Here is a 12,572-nt window from a genome sequence, read left to right on the forward strand (position 1 = left end):
CCTCTGTGACCCAATTAGTGAAGTTTGAAAAAGAAGCCCAAAGCCTCTCCGAGGTTTTTATTTATTTATTTATTTATTTATTTATTTATTTATTTATTTATTTATTTATAAAAAGATTTTATCTATCTATTTGACAGAGAGAGACAAAAATCACAAGTAGGCAGAGATGCAGGCAGAGAGAGACGGGGAAGCAGGCTCCCCGATGAGCAGAGAGCCTGATGCGGGGCTCGATCCCAGGACCCTGAGATCATGACCCAAGCGAGCGGAAGGCAGAGGCTTAAGCCACTGAGCCACCCAGGCACCCCCAAGGCTTTTATTTAGATGCAAAATATTTATTGTCTTTTTAGTTTGACATTTTGAATCTGTGACAGCTAGTGTTTTCACTTAAAGCCTTCATCCCCTTTCCAATACTTGGACCTTTAATGTTCCTAAAACAGCACTGATCATTTCCCAAAACCCAAGCAAAAAAAAGTCCACTCCCTCCCTCTGCTCCCCCCACACTATGACTCAGTTTGACTTAGGACCGGTCCCCCACTGGAGTGTACCTCAATACTGCTTTCTGGTCAACCAGTAAGGTTCTGCAGCTTTGAAACAGGGGAGCTCACGCTGCAAGAAGCCAGCTAGATTTGGAAAAAAGAAGTTGGTGATGGGCAAAGAACGTCATCTAGAGAAGCTGCATGACTCACTGAGGTAAGCAACGACCCGGAAACTCAGGGGCTCTGAATCTCAGTATCCGCTTCACCATTCGTTGGCTGGATGATGCTGAACCAGTCACCACTTCTACGGGCTTTAGTTTCCTCACCTGCCAAACTGGGGTAGAAATAACTCCGAGAAAAAACTTTGAAATCCAAAGTGCGCCATAAACACTTATCAATGACAACCCTGCCTTGTCAGGTGGGAGGCACCGGCTGCAGTTCACGGGAGCGCAGCCCAGGAGTAACCGGCTGGCCATGGACCTAGGAAATGGGGCCTGTCCTTCTAGCTCGTACCTCTGAAAAGCATAGGAAGGAAGAAACCTGAGTCACATAAAAGCAACAGAAGCGCTACAACTGCTAGGCAGAGCACAATTCTCCCAGGTCTGCACGGACCCCATGATGTCTTTCAATCCCAGCTGCACGTCTTGCAAACGGAACTAATACTTAGTCACTTTGAAATATAAAAGATAGCAAAGGGACTCATCCGTCTTTCAGAAGCCCAAAATGGTAGGATTCATATAGGAGGTCATCTGTGCCTACCCAGAGGGAGGACAGCAGAGGAGGATGGGGGCAACTGGCAGGATTCCAGAGAAAGAAACCCAGCATCCGCGCTCCCTGCTGACACATGTGTGTCCTGGAGCTAGTCGCTTGCCAGGCTGACCCTCAGCTCTCCCCTCCATAAAGCAAGAGGGCTGTGTCAAAGGATCTGGAGCCTCAAATTCTTGTATCAAATTCTGTTATTATAATTAACTATAGCCATATGATACTTTAACCAGAATCTCTAGAAAATTGAGGCAAGAGGGTCTTTTCTCTCCTTAAGATTTTCTAGATCTTTTCCTTATTTTACCACATCAGTTGACAGTGTGGATATTTCCTGAATATCTTTAAAGAGGCAACTAAATTAGGGGCAAGACCAGAGGAAGACCACTTCTATAATTCACCCAGATGAGAGAAATTGCTCCCTACCGGGAAATCTGGACATAGCTCCATTCCTCTCCTCCATTTCTTGGCCATGGGGTGCTCCTGGCAGCTGATGCGTGGGTCCAAAGAAAGTTATTAAGGAGCAGAGCCTCATTCAGGGTTAGACTAATTCCTGCAGTTAGCAAGTGAGACATCAGGAGGGAGGCACTGGACAAAACAGAGCATCCTACAGTCACTCCCTGCAACCCTAAATCCAACCCCTGCAGGACTAAGAACAGATGTCAGACAGTTGCAGGCTGGCTTGGTCTGCCGCCCAGGACACTAAAAAAAATGCTGGAATCAGAACCAAAAACTATTAGAGTTGTGGGAACCTCAGAGGTCACCTGATCCAGGCCTCATTTTAACACACAGAATGGATAAATTACTGCACTGAAAGCTGTAATTTTTTATACTGGAGTGTTCCTTCCCCCTCCCTTCTTTCTTTCTTTTTTTTTTTTTTTTCAAGATTTTATGGGGGGCGCATGAGTGGCACAGTGAATTCAGCATCTGCCTTTGGCCTGGGTCATGATCCAGGGTCTTGGGATCAAGTCTGCATTGGCCTCCCTGCTCAGAGGGGAGCCTGCTTCTCCCTCTCCCCCCTACTTATGCTCTCTCTCACTATCCCTGTCATTATCTTGGTCTCTTTCAAATAAATAAATAAAATTGAAAGAAAGAAAGAGAGAGAGAGAGGAAGGAAGGAAAGAAGGAAGAAAGGAAGGAACGGAGGGAGGAAGGGAGGAATGGAGGCGGGGAGGAAGGAAAGAAGGAAGGGAGAGAAGATTGATTGATTTTGTGGGGCAACTGGGCGGCTCAGCCAGTTGAGCATCCAACCCTTGGTTTCAGCTCAGGTCATGATCTCAGAGTTGTGAGATGGAGCCCCATGTTGTGCAAGCCCCACACTCAGTACGGTGTCTGCTTGTCACTCTCCCTCTGGTCCTCCTACCCCTGCTCATGCGTGTGAGCAATCTCTATCTCTCTCAAATAAATAGATAAAATCTTTTCTTAAAAAAATTTTATTTTTATTTTTAAGTAATGTCTACACTCAATGTAGGGCTCAATTCTACAACCCCGAGATCAGGAGCCACAAGCTCTACCAACTGAAACAGCCAGATGCTCTTCCCCATTCCCTTCTTGATGCCCTCCCCACTCCCTTTATTTATTTATTTATTTATTTATTTATTTATTTATTTATTTATTTACTTGAAAGAGAGAGATCATAAGTAGGCAGAGAGACAGGCAGAGAGAGAGAGGAGGAAGCAGGCTGCTTGCCAAGCAGAGAGCCCGATGTGGGGCTCGATCCCAGGATCCTGAGATCATGACCTGAGCCAAAGGCAGCAGCTTAACCCGCTCCCCACTCCCTTCTTGATGGGGTTTTCAAGAAAAGGGAGGAGGAGAAGCAGTGGGCATGATCCCAGGAGGAATTTGGTGAAAACAGAAGGTCACTTTGATGGGAAACCCCTATCTCTTCCTACTTTCTTTCTAAAAACAGTCTCATCACAAGTCATTTGGTCACCCATAAACTGACAAGAGAAAAGTCAATGCTAGACTCGGAGTCGGCCCCTAGGATTTAGATCCACACAGAATAAGTGTTGCAACTGCAAGCCACTTAAAGGCTTCACTCCAGTCCTCAGGCTAATCCCAGAGTTCTGAGGAACGCTGTGGAAAGATTCATTTAGGCACTCTGAGGAGTTTCTAGAAAAATGAACTCATAACTGAAGGGAATTTGGAACTGACCATCTCTATCCAAGATTCTCTGAACTGAGAATCTGTAAAGCTGAGAAGTAGTGGGAGGTCCCTGGGAGCCTCCTGGGCTGTTTCAGATCCTCCCAAGTCCCTAACTTTTGATAAAAGGGCCTTGCGATTCCAGCAGGTCTAATTCTGGGGCTAAATTTCAATTCTCACTGCAGAAAGGGGTAAAAACTAGCTGAGGGACTGGCATCCCCTTGGTTTTGACTTCAAGAATCTCCAGTTAAGTGACTGGTGGAGCAGATGAAAGAGAAGCCACCCCACCCCCGGTCTACTTCTCCTACATCAGGCTACAGTGAGAATGAATCTGAGAACCTTGCAGCTCATCTCGTGTTGGTGCTTCCAGTAACACACCTACCTTTCCTACTGAGGAGCTTCCAAAACTGCAGAGCCCCAAAAAAGGCTGTCTCCATTTTGAGGCCATTCTGTTGAATGTGCGTCCCACCCAATTCCATTCAAGTCCCCTCTTGTTACCATCAACAGTTTCAAGTCAAAAGACTTTATGAAAAGGCATTGCCTGTGTAATTCTGTTTTGTGAAGTCCCCATGATTCTTGGTATGGAGGTAGTTCTTACGACTTGACAAATGTCTCAACAGTGGACAAAATGTTACTGTCCTCAAAAAATTAGGAAAGCTCTCTTCGGTATCTCAGGGGAAGAGTTTGGTTTTTTGTTCGTTTCAAACTTAGGGACACGGAATTCCTTTTCCTTACCTGGGCTGGTCTTTGTGATCCAACAAACCCATGGAATTGGCAGTGGAACACAAAGGACAAGCATTTCTCCTTTCTACTTGTTTGGGAAGGGAGGGGAAGAGAGAGAGAAAAGCCAAGAGCCAGTGCAGATTAGCTTGGAGTTCTAGACAGCCATGATCAAGACAGTTGACATAGATTTGGAAGCAAAAGGGAATTTGCTCTCGGGTTTTCTATCCAGATTTCTCCAGAATTTAACTCTTCTAAGCCAGTTTAGTTATACGTTCTACAGCAGGACTCTAAGAGGTCAGGGAAAAAACAAAGGAACAGAGTCTAGATTCTCACTGGCTCTATGGGCTAGAGCACAAGCTCAAGGCCTTTATGTGCCAATTGAGCCTTGGGGATGTTCGCTTTTTTTGTTTAACTTTTACTAAGTGAACACAGTGTGCTGGATGATTTTCTCCCTCTTCTGCTCTGCAAGTATAAATCCAGTCCTTCGCCTCTAGAATGTGCTGCAGTGCAAACGAGCATTAACATCATAACCCCTCTTTCCTCCCTGATGTGCTGCAGACAGGTGGTACCCACAGAGCAAACGAATGAAAACGAAACAAAATAAAACAAAACACTACAATCAATCTCCCTGTTAGTAGTTTTCGGAGTGAATTGAGACTTTATGACCTAGGGAGACAGACCCTGGAGTCTCTCTGAGTCTCGTCTTAAACATGGAGATAATAATAGTTCAGAACTTAATGAGGTAATATATGAAGGGCACATGGAAAGTGCCTGGCACTTTGGCACATCACAAGGCAGAAAGAATTGGCCTTTTCTTTTTTAAGAGAAGTAGTATGGAGTCAAGGCCATCTACCTCACCTAGCTCCGAGGCCCCCCCAGCCACACTGCCATTCATGTGAACAGTATTCCCAAGCAGAGTGTTGGACGAATGCTTTGGAACAGGGCAGCTAGGATCAGGGACTCCTAAGCCAGGCTGCCCATGTGTCCCTGCCATGCCACTTCCCAGCTGGATAACACTCAGCAAGCTCATTGCCTATCTGCGCCTCTACTTCCCCATGTATTAAATGAGGGTTCTCCTAAGGTCATCACACAGATTAGGAGCCTTGATAGAAGACAGTGCTCAGACAGTGGCCGGGGCACACTCGGTGCCCCATGAGCATCAGCTGCTTCTTGAAGCCCTGGCCTACAGCCCTGGTGCTCTTTGCCTCTGGGGTGGGATTCCTCACACCTGACCCGGATGCGGGCCTGGCCCTCTCTATCCCCACCTGGGTCCCCGGTTTCAGCCAGCAGAGCTGAAATCAGCATCCTGCCTCCTGTTGCCCTACTTAACTTCATGCCAGCCTCCTCCCGGCTGCCTACCAGCTTCATCTGGTCAGGCTGCCTTCTCCTTATGCTGAAGCTGGCACGCACACCCAGGCCTCATCAGCCTGACAACACCTCGACCCTTCGGCCGCCACGCTGAACTCCCCATTTTTCCCATGAGCCCCAGCCCACGAGATACCCACACTCCTGGACACGAAGCACTCTCACACTGGCCTTCCCAATGGCCTGGCCTCTTGCCAGACTAGAATTCTCACCTCCATCCCCCCCCACCAGCCACTCTTGGACTGCCTCAGCCTGTCACTGACCACTGCGAGAGAAGGTCTCCATGAAAATCCTGTACTGCGTGCCACTACTGGTTCTTACTAAGGAGGCAAAACCAGCATGAGAAAGACACACAGAGAGAGGCAGGGATAAAAAGTCAGAGACAGAAAACCCAAGAGACACTCAAAGTAAGAATGAATATATAGACTAGCTCCCTTCCTCCCTGCCATTCTTGATGGCTCCAGGAAAAAGTAATACTTCATAATTCATAAAAGAGTGAGTGTAAGTAAGGTAGAAAATTCCCCTGGCCTATTCAACTCGACAGAAAGTGACAGATCCCTCCCTGTGATTGGCATATTACTCAGATGTCTCTCACCTCCCAAAATTTCTGTTAAAAAAAATGGCAATCTCTCGGCAAAAACATTCCATATAGCCACAATTTTCATTCACGTGATGTAACTTTATCTTCCACATTTCTCCAAAACAAACTGAGCAGATCTGTCCAGCTGGTCACTCACTGTCACCAATACATCAGTTAGCTAATATTATTCATGCTAATTTCACAATTAGAGCTTCCCAGCTGCTGCCTGCTCTGAACTGCTGGAAAGCTGGTAACCCGAGTATCAGCAGGATGGGACTGCAACCTCTGGGAAGCTGACTGAGGGATGGGCCGTACCAATACCAGAGATCCCGAAGACAGAAACTGAGCCAAGGAGATGGCTGCCATCACAGCTGGACAGTAATCCGATTCCTTTATCTGCAAAGCTCCAGCAGGGGTGAGAGCAGAAAAGTGGGCAGGATGGGCTCCATCTCACCCATGCGGCAGGGCAGAAATGAATCAGTCATCAACCTACTGCACAGACTTTCCCACGGTTCCTAATTTGCAATGTGGGTAAACATTAGTTGAGGGTTTTGTTTTTTGGTTTTATTTTTTTGAGTAAAATTTGTGAAGTTTTATTTTCTATATTGTTACTACTTTTAGGTAGAAATTTGTGTTCTTGCCTCCCAGAAGGAGTTTTTCTCTCTGATTTGATAACACAGTTTATGTATAGATCCATTTGGCCATCAAATAAACATCCACAAATGTATACTGGATACCCTAATATGTCCTCCAAACAAAAATCCGTTTGTGTCAGATCCTATCTGAAAAAAAATTTTTTTTAAGACTTTATTTTTTTGACAGAGATCACAAGTAGGCAGAGAGGCAGGTCGGGGGTGGGCGGGGAAGCCGGCAGGAAGCTCGCTGAGCAGAGAGCCCGATGTGGGACTCGATCCCAGGACCCTGGGATCACGATCTGAGCTGAAGGGAGAGGCTTTAACCCACTGAGCCAGTCAGGTGCCCCCTATCTGAAATTTTTTAAGGCTTCCTGTTGTCCTTAAGACCCGAATCTTTAACCTGGTCTTGCCCAGCCTCGAAATTTCTCTTCTGGAATCCCTCATTTGGCACCCCGTCTCCTTCACTTTCTTCCCTATGGCCAGCCTGGTCTTCCTGGACACATCACACTCCCTCCCACCACCCTGCTTTGTCTATCCTGAGCCCTTTGCCTGGAACCCTACACCTTCTCCCACCTCACCCTCCATGAACACGCATTAGTGAGACTGATGAATTAATACCTTTCTCCAGAATGGGAGATTCATGCAAAGAGGAATCATGTAGCTTCTAACTTACCATTAGATTTTCACTGCCTATCACAGAGCCTTGCACATAGATGGTTTTCAATCAATATGTGAATAATTCATGATGGCCCTGAACTCCTTGGCTGCTTCTGTGTTTTGGCTACCAAAACAGTGTACTGACAAACAAACAAACAAAAAGCTTACAAAATGAAATGTGAATATATTCTGAAGATAAGAAAACTCAGAACCTGAGCATCCCTAGAGAGTCCACACAAAATCGTCTTCGTGCCCTGACTGGGAGAGCAGTCCTGTTCAGATTTAGATTCTTACACACTAAATAACCTAGGTATGACATATAGGTGTTATTTTAACAATATCTTTATTTCAAAGAAAACAGTTTACGATGTGCTGATTATCTGAGGGTGGGAGGTGAAGGTGAACCAGAAAAGACTCCATGATCGTTCATACCTTCAAACCCTTGCACATGACACTCACATTGTCTGGGAGGGCTCCTCCACTATGCCACACCCCACACCCGACTTCTTGTATTTGGCGAATTCGTTCTTTAAGATCCAATGTAAATGTCATGAAGACCTTCCCCAACTCCCTTAGACATTAAACACTCCTTCCTCTATACTCTGTCCTCCTCTACTTTTGCCAATGGGCCTACTACATGACAGTGTACTCTGTCCAGTAAACCTGCTTTTTCCACTACAGGATGAACAATCAAAGAACAAGAACCATGTCTTACTCAGTTTTGTACCCAAATGCTTCATGCCATAAAACATTCTCCATAAATACTGGTTGCAGGAACTGAATAAAACACATGAAAAGAAAATCCTCATTTTGAGCTCTAATGACAAGGTCTCCATCATAACCCATGCAGACTAGGTGAGAAGATGTTTGAGATCTTTTTTTTTTTTTTTAAAGATTTTATTTATTTATTTGTCAGAGAGAGAGAGGGAGAGAGAGCAAGCACAGGCAGACAGAATGGCAGGCAGAGGCAGAGGGAGAAGCAGGCTCCCTGATGAGCAAGGAGCCCGATGTGGGACTCGATCCCAGGACGCTGGGATCATGACCTGAGCCGAAGGCAGCTGCTTAACCAACTGAGCCACCCAGGCGTCCCAGATGTTTGAGATCTTAAGGGAGTCAAAAGAGAAGGGGATGAGCCAGGAATCTGTGCGGCCAATTTTAAGGCTGTTGTGGATTTAGAAAACAAGCCACAAAAATGGAAAGGAGAGTCAGGAACTCAGGTCTGAGATGGACTTAGGTCAGCAAAGGGGATATTGGTATATGACAGATGAATAGTAGTGTTCGGGTCCTGGGATGTTTCCTAAAACTTTGTTGCCTCAGAACATATTTTTGAAGAAATACCTATTTTCCTCTGGGAAAAAAGTGCCAGACCATGTATCTTTCAAGGGCAGGAACTATGTCTTTTTCATCTTGTAAATAAGAGTTAGACCCCTGTCTGATCTAGTACCTACAACAATACCTGGAAAATACAAGTTCGGTGACTACACTGGGAAAAGCTGAGTAAGCAAGTATGATATAAGATGACCTCCACAATACGACATAGCCCTGAGGGGACCATGGTCTCAAGTTCTATCATATCTCATGCAGCCTCAGACACTAAGCATACATACACGGGAGTAGAAAAATCTGACTGACACCCAAATACTAAGCTTAGAGTAGCAATGCTCATTCTAGATCCCACCTGCAATAGACCTAGAACTTTTAAATACTGCTGGACTTGAGTACGATTATCTCAGGCCATGGACTGGTCTTGGGCTTCAGGTCAATAGTTTACTCAGTGAGCAGTAAGGAAAGTGGTGGTTTTGTTGCACACTGGTGACTTCTCTATTATTCTATGGGACCAAGATGACTAAAAGCCATAGTATCCATTCTCCAATTCTTCCTTTTAGCAATTAACCGCATTCCACCCCCAATTTTAGCAAGGCATATGACTCTCCAACTACAACTACAACTCTAGAAACTACATTTCACAGCCTCTCTTCCAGCTACATGTCATCTGATCTTGCCAACAGAATGTAAGTGAAAGTAACGCACCCAACTTATACATCACATATTCTGACACATCACAACTTACACATGTCCTTTAAAGGATACTGATTGTCCACCACGTACTCTCTTCCTCATTCCTTTAGATGTGCTGCTGGTGAGCCAATTTCCACCACACAGATGGAGGATGAGAGTAATAAGGCTGGAGAAGCTTGAGTCAGTAAAAGAACTGTGGCAAGTCCTACCTCTGCTGTCCTGGACTGCTCCCCTGCACTGTGAGGTGAAAGAGAAGGACACCTCCATCTTATTTAGGCATCTTTACTTGGAGATCCCTTTGTTGAATCAGTTTAGGTTACCTAATCCCAAGTACAAAAGTAACTAAAATATAGATGCTACTAGAACAGGAACAAGGCAACCAGAAAAAGATGTCCAGAACTGGGCTTAGAAAAAGGCACCTCATTTCTCCTAACTCTTTTTTCACAAAATGCTGACAAAACCAAAATGGTGGTCAACTACAACAAATCCCACCCACTCCCTCCATCCCCATTAAAGCCAGAACATTATTATATTAGTTTTTAGCCACAATAAGCCTATTTATTTTCTGAAACCAAAGATTAGGGACAAAAACAAAATGCTGGTAAACTAAATACACATAAATTGGGAAAAAAAAAAAAAAAAGCATACTGCTTTTTCAAAGCCCAAATAATTTTTTAAGAAATTTTCAACTTGGGGAGCCTGGGTGGCTCAGTCGGTTAAACATCTGCCTTCTGCTCAGAACCCTGGGATCAAGCCCCAAGTCAGGCTCCCTGCTCAGCAAGGGGTCTGCTTCTCCCTCTGCCCCTCCCCCCGACCCTTGTGCTCTCTCTCTTTATCTCTGTCAAAAAATAAAATCTTAAAAAATTTTTTCAGTCTTACTGAGTTTTTGAATTCAAGTATATCACTACAAAGAGAAAATTATTCACCACCTTTTAGCAAAGTCCACAAAGATTTCCTCATGAAGATTTGAATTTTCAGTATAATTTCTCTTAGTTCCCAATCTGTTTGGTCATTTCCTTTGCAGTACTGGATGGAAAATTAGTTGGAGCACTAAGTCAAAAGCCTTTCCCCAAGAGGCACAAACGGAAACAAGCTGAGCTACTTGATCTAAATTCCAATTCTCAGAAGTGATTCTTACACCAAATATTCAAAAAAAAACAACAGTCATCTTCATAGAAAATAATACAAATTTGGGACAAATAGCAAAAATAATGTATGTACCTTTGTACTGATAGAAAACTGAGGAGAATGAAAAAACTAATAATTCCTTATATCTGTAGGCTTGTCTCAAAAATTCAAAAGCATAAAGAACCTAAGCATAAAGACTTCGGAAACACACACACACACTGCTGGCCTTTGCAAAGTTGCTTGGTAGTGTATTTTTCCTAATAACAGAAGGTGATTTCTCAAATATTTAGGAAAGATAGATTGAAAATTAAAAATAGCAATATCCAGAGGCTTCCGAGTTGGTGCCTGAAAGAGCACGAGACTCTTAATCTTCGGGTCATGAGTTTGAGCCCCATGTCGGGTGTAGAGATTACTAAAAAAGTAAATACCTAAACTTTAAAAACTAGCAATATCTAAATAAATATTTAGGTGCCATGTACATCACAGCACATAAAACTCACTGCATTTCTGAAGCATGTGTGAACAGCCAAAGCTGTAAATACTACTTGGCCCTCTGGTCTTGTGTACCTCAGAAATCTGTTCTCCTAAACTGGGAAAGGCAATAATATTACAATTTTTCATGAGGAGTAGCTTAAAAAAAAATATTCCTAATAGTTCCTCTAAGTTACTCTTGAATACCCAATCAGCTCTAAATAAATATAAAACACTACAAGATGGTAAACCAGTAACTAGTCGGTCTGGAAATAAAGTCAAATCATAAGGTTTCCTGGGTGTCTTGGGCTCCTCTAACCATCCATTGAAACCTACGGATCACATAAACACGGAAGGACTTTGTCAACAATGTTGACAACAATACAACGAAAGAGATATAAATAGACACTAATAGTTGATTCCAGAAAACGGAGGGGGAGGGTTCATAAACACATTGCTTTCAAAGTACTATCAACAGGCATTAGGAGAAGGAGTACTATTAGTAAGATTTGCCTAACTTAACAAGAAGTTATGAGCTTTTTCCAACTTTAAAGCTTGCCATCAAAGTCTTGAACTAAAAGACAATGTCAGGCAGATGGCCTTTGGGCCTCAGCTAATACAGGTTTACTTTTAAAAAAAGATTATCTAGGGGCACCTGGGTGGCTCAGTTGGTTGAAGCCTCTGCCTTCGGCTGAGGTAATGATCTCAGGGTCCTGGGATCGAGCCCCGCATCGGGCTCTCTGCTCAGCGGGGAGCCTGCTTTCTCCTCTCTCTCTCTATGCCTGCCTCTCTGCATACTTGTGATCTCTCTCTCTGTTTCAAATAAATAAATAAAATCTTTAAAAAAAAAAAAAGATTATCTACTAAAATATTAAGACATTAACCAACAGCAATTTTGGAAATCATTACCTTATGTACCATCAAGCAAATCAACTACCGAAAGTTGGAGAAGAAATTTCCAGTAAGAGAAAGGATGATCAAGCAGTAGAGGTCATCTATTTACTTCCACATTCCACTCTTGTTGGTTCTGTTTACTTCATTTTGAACCTTACACTTGATGAATATAAAGCAAACAGAATGATCTGAAACGTTAGAAATCATGGGGAAATTTCCTAAATTCACATAACTCTGAAACTATAAATGGAGAGAATAAATATATTTTTCATTATATTTGCCCTCCACCTTCTTGTTTACTGCCATCTCTATTTCTTTCTTATCCTTACTTGAGCATTATTTCATCCACACACTCACTTTCCCCAAAACATGCATTTACGATCCAGTTTCTTATGCTTGAAACATCTTAAGCATTTTTCTAGTCTACTAAAATTTCCCACAAATCTTCCCTTTACAGATCAACTCTACACTTTGTGATCAGATCTTCCAATGCCAAACAAAAAATTTTTGTTTTTCAAACATTTCCAAGGAGTATATTTGTTTTTTCTGAGTAAATATACTCTTCTAGAAAGTGATATTGTAGAAAATTTGTAACAAAATTCAGAAAAGTACAAAGACAAGAAGAAAAATCTGTAGTCTTACTGTTAAAATATGATTACTATTATTATTTCAGTGTTTTTCTCTGTATGCATTTTGTTTCACATTTAAAACATGTTCCTAGGG

At 43.3% G+C, this 12,572-nt stretch overlaps 1 protein-coding gene across 2 annotated transcripts in view; it reads right to left on the reverse strand.

Annotated features, from left to right (window-relative positions):
* Positions 1-12,572, reverse strand: part of CACNB4 (calcium voltage-gated channel auxiliary subunit beta 4) — a 251,357-nt gene that overhangs the window by 137,105 nt on the left and 101,680 nt on the right. The gene's annotated exons all lie outside the window — the stretch shown is intronic.

Source organism: Lutra lutra, chromosome 3 (assembly GCF_902655055.1).
Source record: "Lutra lutra chromosome 3, mLutLut1.2, whole genome shotgun sequence".
In the NCBI taxonomy this organism is placed as follows: Eukaryota; Metazoa; Chordata; class Mammalia; order Carnivora; family Mustelidae; genus Lutra; species Lutra lutra.